The sequence below is a fragment of the Netta rufina genome, assembly GCF_964035555.1.
Source record: "Netta rufina genome assembly, chromosome: 6".
In the NCBI taxonomy this organism is placed as follows: Eukaryota; Metazoa; Chordata; class Aves; order Anseriformes; family Anatidae; genus Netta; species Netta rufina.
In genome coordinates this window covers 13,235,149-13,245,978 of record NC_140129.1, presented here as the reverse complement: position 1 = coordinate 13,245,978, position 10,830 = coordinate 13,235,149, and the positions used below count along the sequence as shown (strand labels likewise).

The window sequence follows — 10,830 nt, the reverse complement described above, 5'->3', positions numbered from 1 at the left end:
TTTGTGGAAAGTCTTACAATGCCTCACACTTTCCTTATTTGCAGTTATTGTAGTCCCATGACCATATGAGAATCCTAGAGCCCATTGTTATCCTTGTTTGTTTGGGTGTCTTTCTTTCTTTCTTTTTCTTTCTCTTTCCTTTTTTTTTTTTTTTGTTAGAAATAAGGTTACAGTCTTCAAGATTGTGAAGAAAAATTGAAATCATGAAGCAACAAGCCCTAAACCCTGAGAAGCCATAAGGCAAATAAAAGTCACCTTTAAAACAAATTGTGTATTTGGCATGCAGTCTGGCAACACTGAGAGAAGTCCATAACACAATGTGTTTCATTAACTATGTTAGCTGCATCTGCATCTTACCTATAACTTTTAAAAAGCAGTTCTTGAGCTGGCTTTAGTTTTTATGCCTGGTTCTGAACGACCAAAGATGATCTGAATTTTAATAACTGCAGAGCTTTGAGAAGGCTATGCAGAAGTTCAGGGGCAGATTTCTAGCTGGCTGAATTTGACAGAACTCAACAAATAAAATAAGTAGGGTTAAAGAAGCTAAGTTAAGCAAAATGCTCTGTCGGCCAACTGCTATGTTCTGTAGCACCAGAACTTGACAGATTCTTTTTTTTTTTTTTTATCGTCCAGCTAGTGAGTCTGAAACTGTTTTTGAATCAAGAAACTGACTCACAGAGATATTTATCATTTGTGTGCTCAAAAAAAGAATTGGTATTCTGGCCTTGATCCAGTGAAGCACATAAATACATACTTAGGACTAGTATCCCAGTGATTTCCTTGGGATTACTGATCTGCCTAAAATTAAACATGTGCTTACGTGCTTTGCTGGACTGGGATCTCTATGAACAGACGCACTAATGGATGAAGGAGAGACAGAGAAGACAGCCGTGTCTTTAAAACTTTACATCATTCTGACCTGACACTAATGGTGATTTTATCAAACTAATTCTCTCTTGTTAGTCAGCAATTTGCAGTGCCCTGGAAGTTGCTAGAGGGTAATGATTGATGAGGAGTGTAATTTTGTGCTCTCGCACTGCCACTCCCTATGCTCACTCAATATTTCTCCACAGTACTCAATGAGGTGACAAAACTTATCAAAAATTGCTGCTAAAATAGATGCCAACAGGATGAGAGAGGAGCCAGCACACCTGTTCCTCCCAGTGAAAGGCTATCAACAGAGAAAGTAAAGATTTATTGTGTTTAAATTAATATGAATTCATGTATCAGAAATAAGCTCATTGGAAAAAAAATATTTTTTTCTCATATTGCTCAAAGCCAAGAGAGACAAAAAATGTCTGCACTGTTATTTATTAGTGGTGGTACAACAGCTGAAGCTCTGACCGGGATCCCACGCTGTGAGGCTCTAACCATGGCAGTGCAAACAGCAAGCCCTGGATCTCACAGCCTGCAGCACTGCCTCAGTACGGGAACAGCCCTGGCAAAACTTGCAGCCATCCAGACCATCTTGGGTCCATTCTGGTGCCTCAGCTACTGACTGCACCTCTGAAGGATCTGTTCTGTCCTGTGAAGGAGGATGTACTCCCAGTCCCAGCCACGGTGTGCAGATGATGACAAAACAGCAGCCTAAAGACCACTGCTCTGAGTTGGAGTGCAAAGCTGCCTCTTGCTCTCCACAGGGACAGGCAGAGAGGATGTCGGGGTCAGCCTTCACTGCATGCTTCTATCTCCACACTGCTAAAAGGAACTCAGCCACGTGTGGGCTAATGCTGATCCTGCTCTGTATTTTTGTAAATGGTAAGTTACTCCTTTTAACAGCGATGGAGCTATACTAGCTCAAGCCAGCTATGCCTTTGCTTTTCATTATATTGATACAGTCTTAACTGATCCTGAAAATGTCAACTGGTTGACCATTCCTAATCTCATTGGGAGAAATCTTCCAGTGATAACAAACAAAGAAAAACCCACTAAAATTACATTCCATTTTAGAATATTGCAAACAGATTGCTTCTTATTTAATCCTGATGTATAATTTTATCTTCATTGTAGCATCAAAAATGGAAGGGCTGTTAGTGCTAAGAACACCAGCCTACTGTTCCTGCTTCTTCATGTGTTCTGAAGTCGTTTCCTTGTCATTAAGAACTTGGACAGACAGACATGGCTCTTCAAATAATGCATTTGTGTATTTAACAGGACAAAGATCTTTCTCCATATGATATGAAACAGAGACCGAAGGACAACGCAACCTAGAAAAGCTGCAATGAGGTCTCTCACCCAAATGATTTGATGTAAAATGCAAACTTGCAAGGTCAGTTGGTTAAACATTGCCAGAATGTCCCTCTTGGTGCAGGAACCTGCACTCCATAAGGATTACCAGGCACTAAAGTGCACGTTAGTGCTGTGCTGTGCTTCAGGTGTTGATCCCATACTCAGTTCTGCATCACCACCTTTGTAGCTGCAGAGCTTACTCTTAAAGGCATTCTTGAGCTCTGTCTCTGTGATTAGACTGTCTTTTCCTCACTGTATTTGAAGCTCCAAGGAAGCCCCTCTTTGATGCTGTTGGTGCTATTACATATGTTAAATTCAAATAACAAGTGCAACAACTTAATTGCTTAAATTGCCTTTCTGCTAAAATGCTATCAAGAAGCCATAGGTACAACGATGGGGAGAGCAACACAGCAGTGAACAGAACTGACCTGACCTTGAACTGGGTTTTAAAAGTAAAACCCAACTTATCAACATTGGAAATTACAAGGCTCTGATTGATCTGTCAAAGACAGCTGCATATATGTAACTCAGTCCATACCACAATACAGCCAAGACAATAGAGCTGTCTTCCTCACCCAGTATATCTCCCTGGCAAAAACGGGCATCCAGGAGCTGCATTAGCAGCAGCTGTGTTTTGTGAAGGCAACAGCAACACCTGTGTTAGGAAAAAGGGTGTTCCATGTGCACTTCTAAATTGATACTCCCTTTTGAAAACTGATCTCACAGAGCTATTTATAAGGCTTCCTTCAGATCTTTTTGCAGAGCTTCTGACAAACAAAACAGCATGTTTTTTTGTACCGACAAACAGAAAAAAAGACAAGAACTACCTTTGCTACTTTTCAAGAAGGTAGAGAACAAAATATATATTAAAAAAAAAAAAAGAAAAAAGTTTTTTTCAGGCTGCCAAACAGGGTATCTAAGCAACTGTGTGTACCTATATAGCTGACTGCTTTCCTGCTGAAGGATGGGGGAGAATGCCAGTCTTTCTGCCTGTAACTGCTAGCCAGTTGTTTTGTCTTCCTTGATAGGCTCCATCAAAATGCCTTACAGAGGCCACTACCAAGAACTGTTCTCTAAAACCGTCCTCCACATGTGAGTTTCAGAGTTTTCTTTACTGCTGTTTTCATGCCTCAGTATTCCCAAATGTTTTTCTTTCCATGGGAGAAAAAATTACATTTTGTAGTCTACAAAAGGCTCATGTAAATTACTACACTTAGTCATTTTTTCCTTAATTCTCATTGTCATAGGTAATTTACGGTTCAGGTACTACTTCTGAATCCCAACTTCTTCTTTGGCTAGAGGTCAAGAAGTCTCTGCATCTTTTGTGAGATTTCTATATATCATTGTTAATAAGCTCATGAGTCCATAGCCATTCAGGCTTTTCAGGTTTCCTTCTGTAATGAATGATGCTATGATACAGCATATTAACAGCACCTTGCTATTTTTCAAACCTTATTTGAAGAAGAACACCACATGTTGTTTTCCTGCTGACTTTCAGCCTTCTCGGCATCTGAAATAGCATCCTCTATTTTGGTGTTTTCTCTATTTTTTCTTTCTTGACCAATTCAATTTCTCTTGAGATTAAAGAGGGTGTTTCATGTTTTAAGGATGTTTTACATGATTGAAAACTGGAGTAATAGAAATATAGAGAATTATTCAATACTCTAAATAATTTCTATTGCATTGAAAAGCGTGTGAGAGAAAGGCCAAAGCTCTCCACAGCCTGACACACTAGACAGGCATTAGAATGCTCTTATTACTTTTATTACAAGTTACTAAAGAAAAGTCTTTCTACAATAAAAGCACAAAACCATTCATTATCTGCTGAAGAAATGCCAACATAACTATCTCTCACCAAGTGTGGGCATTTGAAAAATATGCATGTCAATGCTTGGTAAACTCTAAATTCTGGTAAACAGGTTGGCAGGCTGCCCAGAGTGACTGTGCTGGGATGAAGCTGCTGGGACCAGCAAGGTTTATTAGAACAGCTTCAGTACCACACACATGGGCTGCACCTGTCTGGCTTCCAAACACCAAGCTGGGAATTGAAGTGGACCATGGCTATGCTGCTTGTTCCTGGAATGAACAAACAGTGGATGACAGATATACCACAATTCCTGCTTCACAAATGGGAAACGAGGTGAACTGACTTGCCCAAGGTCAGCCAGAAGCAATGACAAGAGATGAGAAGGGTAAAGAGCTCTCTCTTGTCTCGCTGCAGTGCCATATTCACCTGCCATCATTTATTCTGTAGTTTTATAATTTTATTTTTTTTTATACAGAACCACTTCCTCTGTGCCAGGCCTTGCACACATTTGCTCAAGTAAGTAATCCCTTCAAAAGGAATGTCAATAAGGATTTGATGTAGGACCTAGCCCTTCATTACCTAAAACTCTTCAGATTATTATTTTTCTTCCCTCCTGCAGAGTAAAAACAAAGGAAAACAGTGTTGTTCATTATACTTTCTTTAGATAATGCTATACATTCATTAAGCACCGAAAATACTAATCCACCTGTAACTTGGTTACTAAAAAACAGCTCAGGGAACAAACCACAGCAGCTTAAGGAAGGCTTGCCTAGGGATTTCAGCATGATCACCATCCCATGCTATGCACACGTGCATGTCTGCAAGTATTTCTGAATTACTCAGCTGTGAGTATCACAGATGTGCCCTTCAAAACTATGAGAGACTTTAGCAGAACACAAAGAAAAAAGAAAACGGACTGGCTTGTGTTCACTTACAACACAAAAAAAGCCTCAAAGGCAATCAATGCCTGACACATGCGTGCAGCAATATTATTACAGTTGCCTAGGAACCAATGCAAGGAGCCTGCCTAGGGCCGGACACTGATGTAGTAAATGAATGGAAGAAAGTTGGCACTGATATGGCATTGATTTGTCCCTACAAGGAGCTTGCTAGGATAATTCCTTTTATGACACACTTACAGTCTACCCAGTCCCTGAAATCGCTACATGTCTGGAAATTCACTCTAAACAATTAATTCAGTGCTCAGGGAGCTGGCACAAGTAGAAATGTGATTCAAAGCATAATCATAGTCGTCTTTTCTAAATACCTCCTTGTCAGAGGGTTACTCTTGGCATGCTAACAGAGCTTGAAGGTGCTCCTCATTTATAAAGGAATGGCTGGGTCCTGGGCTGGTTCAGGAGCACACAGAAAGAGCATCAACAACTGTAACTGCCAACCATCAGCTCAGTTTATGTGTTGTGGGAGCCAGTGCTGGTTACAGGCAGCAGCTAGCAAGGGGTGTACAGTGATTACCAGCCTGCATGGACAGGGCTCAACAAGGACACCACGCATGTAACAGCTACACAAACATCCCTGACCACAGCCTGACACAGTGTCTGTGCCCAAAAGTGCTGCTGCTGCTCTAGTAATGCCATGCTGGGATGGCTGAAGGACATGCTACCCAGTGTCCCTGCATGAAAACTCTAAGACCAGTGTCGATGCTCCCTTATACCCAGCATGGGTCAGACTCAGCCCCTGGTGGAGTGCCCCAAACAGGGGGGAGAGTGAATGAATGAGTCTCTGTCTGGCTCGGCTGCCCAGGGCTCACCCTGGGTATTCCCATGCTGTCAGACCAGCACACACTACCAAGGACATCACTTTGGATGTCAAATACATCCAACTGATGTTCAAGATAGTCAGAAATATTAAAGCTCTATAAATTAAAAAAAGCAGACAGCTCACTGGAGGGGACAGAAAAGCACCAGTGCTCCACTGGTAGTGTGGGGAGCCTCAGTGCCAACTTCTTTACCAGACCCAAGGAAATCACAGGCAGAAGAGAAAATCCCAAGCAGGCCGTCGTATTGGGTGCTCACAGAACAATTTGCTACAGGCCAGGTCTGAACAAGAACAGTTTGATTTAACCACCTGCTATCCTCCCATGATAGTTGTATGCACAGGCTTACTGCAATGAAGCACAGCAGTGGGGTCAAGCAGGAGCAAAGAGATCCTGCAGGTCTCAGACACCTCTCTGCAGAGCTCTGTCACTCCCGATTAAGGAGGGAAGTGTGTCCTCAGCTTGTCCTCAGCTGTGGCTGCAGGGATTTATACTACTTATCTATGTATATTTCCAGACTTGCGGCTAGCAGGAGAATTAAGGACTGACTGTCCACCTCAGCACCACACTTCGTGAGTAGTCTAAGTTCAAAGATCCTAAACCAAACAATGTGGCCTGTACACAGCAATTCACTAGAAATCTGTAAAGGAACAGTAAAATCAGACATTTAATCTGAAGCTGTGATTACACTTTAGCCAGTGGAGGCAAGTCATCTTGGAAAGGAGAAAAGCCCTACACATGCACTATTTGCAAAACACTAAAGGGGCTGAGATGCCACAGCAATTTAAGTGTTTACATTGCTCAGCCCTATATACCCTCTGCCTCTGCCAGATGCCATGCCATGATCTGGAACCTCTCTACTTCTTCTATTATTAATGCATTGTATTCACAAAGTGGTGGTTGAAAGCCTAAAAGCAGAGTCAGGCAATACTATTAACAGTAATAACATATTGCCCTCAAAGATCGTAATTTTATTGTATGACTCTTCTATTTTGCATTTTTCTTTAAGTCTCGAGTCTTGGAATCCTGTGATTAAGTTAGAACTTTTGCTGCTAATAAGAGGAAGGCAAATGCACTTAGATTTCATAGGTCTGGTGTAATGCTGAAGATGTGCCTGCCTGGACCCTTGAAGGAAAAAAAAAAAAAAAAAAGGAACTTAATGTTTAAAAACTAAAGTGCATAAATAACAAGATTCTTAAGATAATCTTAGAATTTCTGACCACTTAAGAGTTGTGTTGGCTTTCAGGGACATTTACAAAGCTGATATCTAGTCTATGAGGAACTGTACTTGTGAGATGGTGAAGGTCCATCTTAAAAAGGGATTTTGCATGAGAAAGTAGTAGTGGGAAACTAAAAGGTCTTGACAAACAAGTGGGATATTTAGAGTGAGGAAGAAGGCACAGGAGGGAAGCCATAAAATAGAAACTGGAAGTGAGATGGCTGCCATGTTCAGCCAAGGGGAAAGTGAATGAGGCAGCACTGAAGAGACCTTCCAGCTTGAAATAAGTATGTGCCTTTATATAGAACCTTCTAATCAACACCAATCTGATATGAGGCAGGTAAAAATGATCTCTAAAGGTAATGCAGTTCCAAAATACAATGACTGATGAAAAGCTAGTATATTCTCGTTCTTTTTATGTGTTCTAGATGAAATTACTGCAATGACCTGCGCAGACAAAAATCAGATTTGGTCCAGAAAATTTTGACCAGTTTTGACAGATTCAGGTGAAATTAGATCATCAAGAGAAGTTAGCTTCTACTTAGGTGTCTACATTTCTTTAAAGAAAGTGCTGAGCAGATCCCTCCAGGGTGCTTCAAATGAGCTTTTTAAACTATCAAAATCCGATAAACTTGGCTCTTTCAAAAATTAAGTTCTGAAATACTTGCACAGCTCGGGGCAGCTGGATGTGGGGAAGGGCTGTCTAACACAAAACAAACCAATCAAAGTGATAGGGAAAATGATGTACTTTGAGTGATGCCTTTCACTTCTGCCAAGGTATTTTCTGGAAATGCTCTATGCTATGTATTTCAGTCTCTCCACCTAGTATCTATCTTTAACATTCTCCCAAATGCTCTGAGCTGTTTTTGTCCAGCGACACACCATCTATAATACAGAGAGCTGTAATTTTGCAAAGACTTTGGCATGTGCATAAAGCTAAGCACAGCCTCAGAGCCCTTAGTAAAACTTCTTGCTATGTGTAAAGTTAAGTGCATTCATAGGTCTTATCAGGATGGTGGCCAAAGATTATAGAGGCATCCAAGCTGCTTGATATAGTCAAGCCTGTTCTGTGGCATGTCTATTTTAAACGTGGGTCTTCTGGTTTGTATCTTTAAAGGTCTACATGTCTTAACTGATCTGCAGAACAAATTAACTTCACAAAGTGAAAAGAGTTTAGCCTTGATAAATGAATACAAACACAAAAGAACTACTCTCCTTGGTTCACACACAACTACAGTAACAACATAAAAGGCAAGGGATCAACTCTCCAGGTCTTAACCAAGCACGTAAACTTTACCAGAGAAACACAACAAATTATCTGTGAGAGTAGGTACTCAGATACCAACACTTGGGCAAGATCAAGACATTATTAACTGGGTAGCATGCAATAATCTTAACATTAACTATAATTACTTATCTAATTAAACAAAATTGTTTTAATGAATAATTCCATTCTCTCTCCAATGGTATTTTTCCCAGTATTCCTTAAGATGTAAAACTTGTTAGAAATTGTTCTAAATCGTAAAACAAATGGGATCATATATCATGGATGACTGTATCACTACACAGAATTTCTTTCTCTTTTTTCACTTCTGCTATTATTTTTTATTTTGGGAGAAAAAAGCAAACTTTTCACCATGTTAATGAAGAACAAGCAATGGCAGAACAACTGAAGGGGCAGCGCCTGGCTGCTAATAAGCAGGCAAGGATAGCTCTAACAAGCCAGTTTATAACCAGAGATATTTAAGCTCATTTCACAGCACTTGTAAAAATAAAATTAGCAATATAATAGGATAATTTTATATGTTTATTTGGTAAATTTAAGCCTGAGGCAAATTTAGTTCAAGAAATTGAACAGGAGGTTGATGTGCAGGTTGTTTAAGTTGCCAGAGCTCCAGTAAAAGCAGAGCTGTGAGAGTTTACATTAGCAGGCAATTTGCTCCCTGAAATGTGTAATTAACTCAGTAGGCTTTAAAAAGAGTCTTCATGATTTAAAGACCTTCGAAAAGATGCAGAATTTGTGAAATTTAGATGAACTCATATAAATACGTGAAAGAAAGATATAAGGAAGGAAAATGGGGGACAGAGAAATCAAATTGGAAGAGGCATCCAAAAGGATGAGCCAATTAAAAAAAAATGTTTAACTACTGAATCATGGCTTTCATTAAGCTCTGTGCAGAATAACCACCTCCCAAGAAAAGCCACAGAAAGGAAATATCATTAGAAAGCTTATGACTTTGTGAGCCCACCCTTACATTCAAGGCAGCAAACTGTTGCGCTGTATTGTTGAGCAGGATGTAAAGAGTCTGCCAAGCACAGCCCACAGACCCGCTAATTAAGTGAACTGATTGTGTTTGTTTTGGAACCGTTTGCCAACAAAGGAATGTGTCACGCTGATTAGTGAGAGAAGGGTATGTAATATATGTGTATTCAAACCCTGAGGAGCACATAACCCAGGTATTCACTCTGTTTGCTCAAGGACTGACGAAAATGACTCTTAAGCAAATAACCTGACCAAAGAGAAACTCCAGCCTTCAAGAGGGGCCCCGTTTTCTCTCACATAGATATATCTGAAGACCACCCATCCTTCATAAATTCCTACTGAAGACTGCTCTGGAAGCTGCTGGGAAGATTTCAGAGAGAAACGACCTCTCAAAGCTGACCTAAGAGACCGCAAGGATGGAAAGGTAACAGCCAGCTGAGAACCACCCTGGAATTGTAACGGCCTCTCTGACAGATGTCACTCTTCTCTCCAAAGAGCAAGAAAGGTCAGGGAGGTAGCCAGAAAAACAAGTGCCAGCTCAACACAGACACACTCACACAGCCCAAACAGACTTCACTTTTCAAACATTCAACAGAGAGGTGACATTTGCAAAAGCTGCCATGCACCCACTTTCAAATATTCTCAACCTAAGAGCCCAGTTTGCTGGTAGAATTAATAGCATGCTCAAAAGTGAAAGAGAATGTGAGAACAAGGAAAGACAGGAAGCAGTTTTCAGAGCTCAGCTGCTCTTCTTTCTTAACTCAGCAGCTACAGTCAGGGTACTTCAATGTCTAGGCAGCCCCAAGTATAAAATGGGAGTCCTATGTTGTAGACATCAGTTTCAGAAAACCAAGATGGAGAAATGGAGTTGTAGTCAATTCTCACTGCACGCTTGGGACTCAGAACAGTACAACTAAATCACAACTTGGAGCTAACTGTTTATCCAGAGCTTGGTACGATACTTAACTAATAGCAAAGCTGGACACATGTCATCAGAAATTTCAGGTATAATTGCAAGACTTCATATAAACCTTTTGTCGTTGGCCGTTCCATCTGCTACAGGTTACTCTGTACACGTGCCTATGTCTAAGCAGCCTCCTCACCTTTTACCTGTCATTGTAGTGGTCAGAATACCTAGTGCAGAATCCCTCTGATCTGTATTTGATAGCAACAAATGTCAAAAACCTCTACCTGGCCTTTTCCCTCAGAGTTCTGCAGCTGATGGGAGTTGCTCAGTAAAACACACAAGTTCCCCTATTGGCACGACTAGTCTCCAGCATGAAAATGGAAAAGAGTAAAAATATGGAACTGGAATAATCTGGTTAGCTTCACAGGTGCATGTGCCCACACGAGTAGTAATGAGATGAGAAAACTATCAAGAAAGGGAAATGGAAAATGCTGGTGACAAAAGCTACAATTAGTGATAAGGAGTACAAAAGGAGCAAGCATAATGACCTCTGACAAAATAAGAAAGAGAAATATTGGAGAACTATTCATGCTGATTGTGTTTTCATTAAAATTGCTAACAAAGACCACTA

General features: G+C 40.6%; 1 protein-coding gene across 1 annotated transcript in view; it reads right to left on the bottom strand.

Annotated features, from left to right (window-relative positions):
- PLEKHM3 (pleckstrin homology domain containing M3) overlaps positions 1 to 10,830 on the bottom strand; it is an 81,729-nt gene that overhangs the window by 7,519 nt on the left and 63,380 nt on the right. The gene's annotated exons all lie outside the window — the stretch shown is intronic.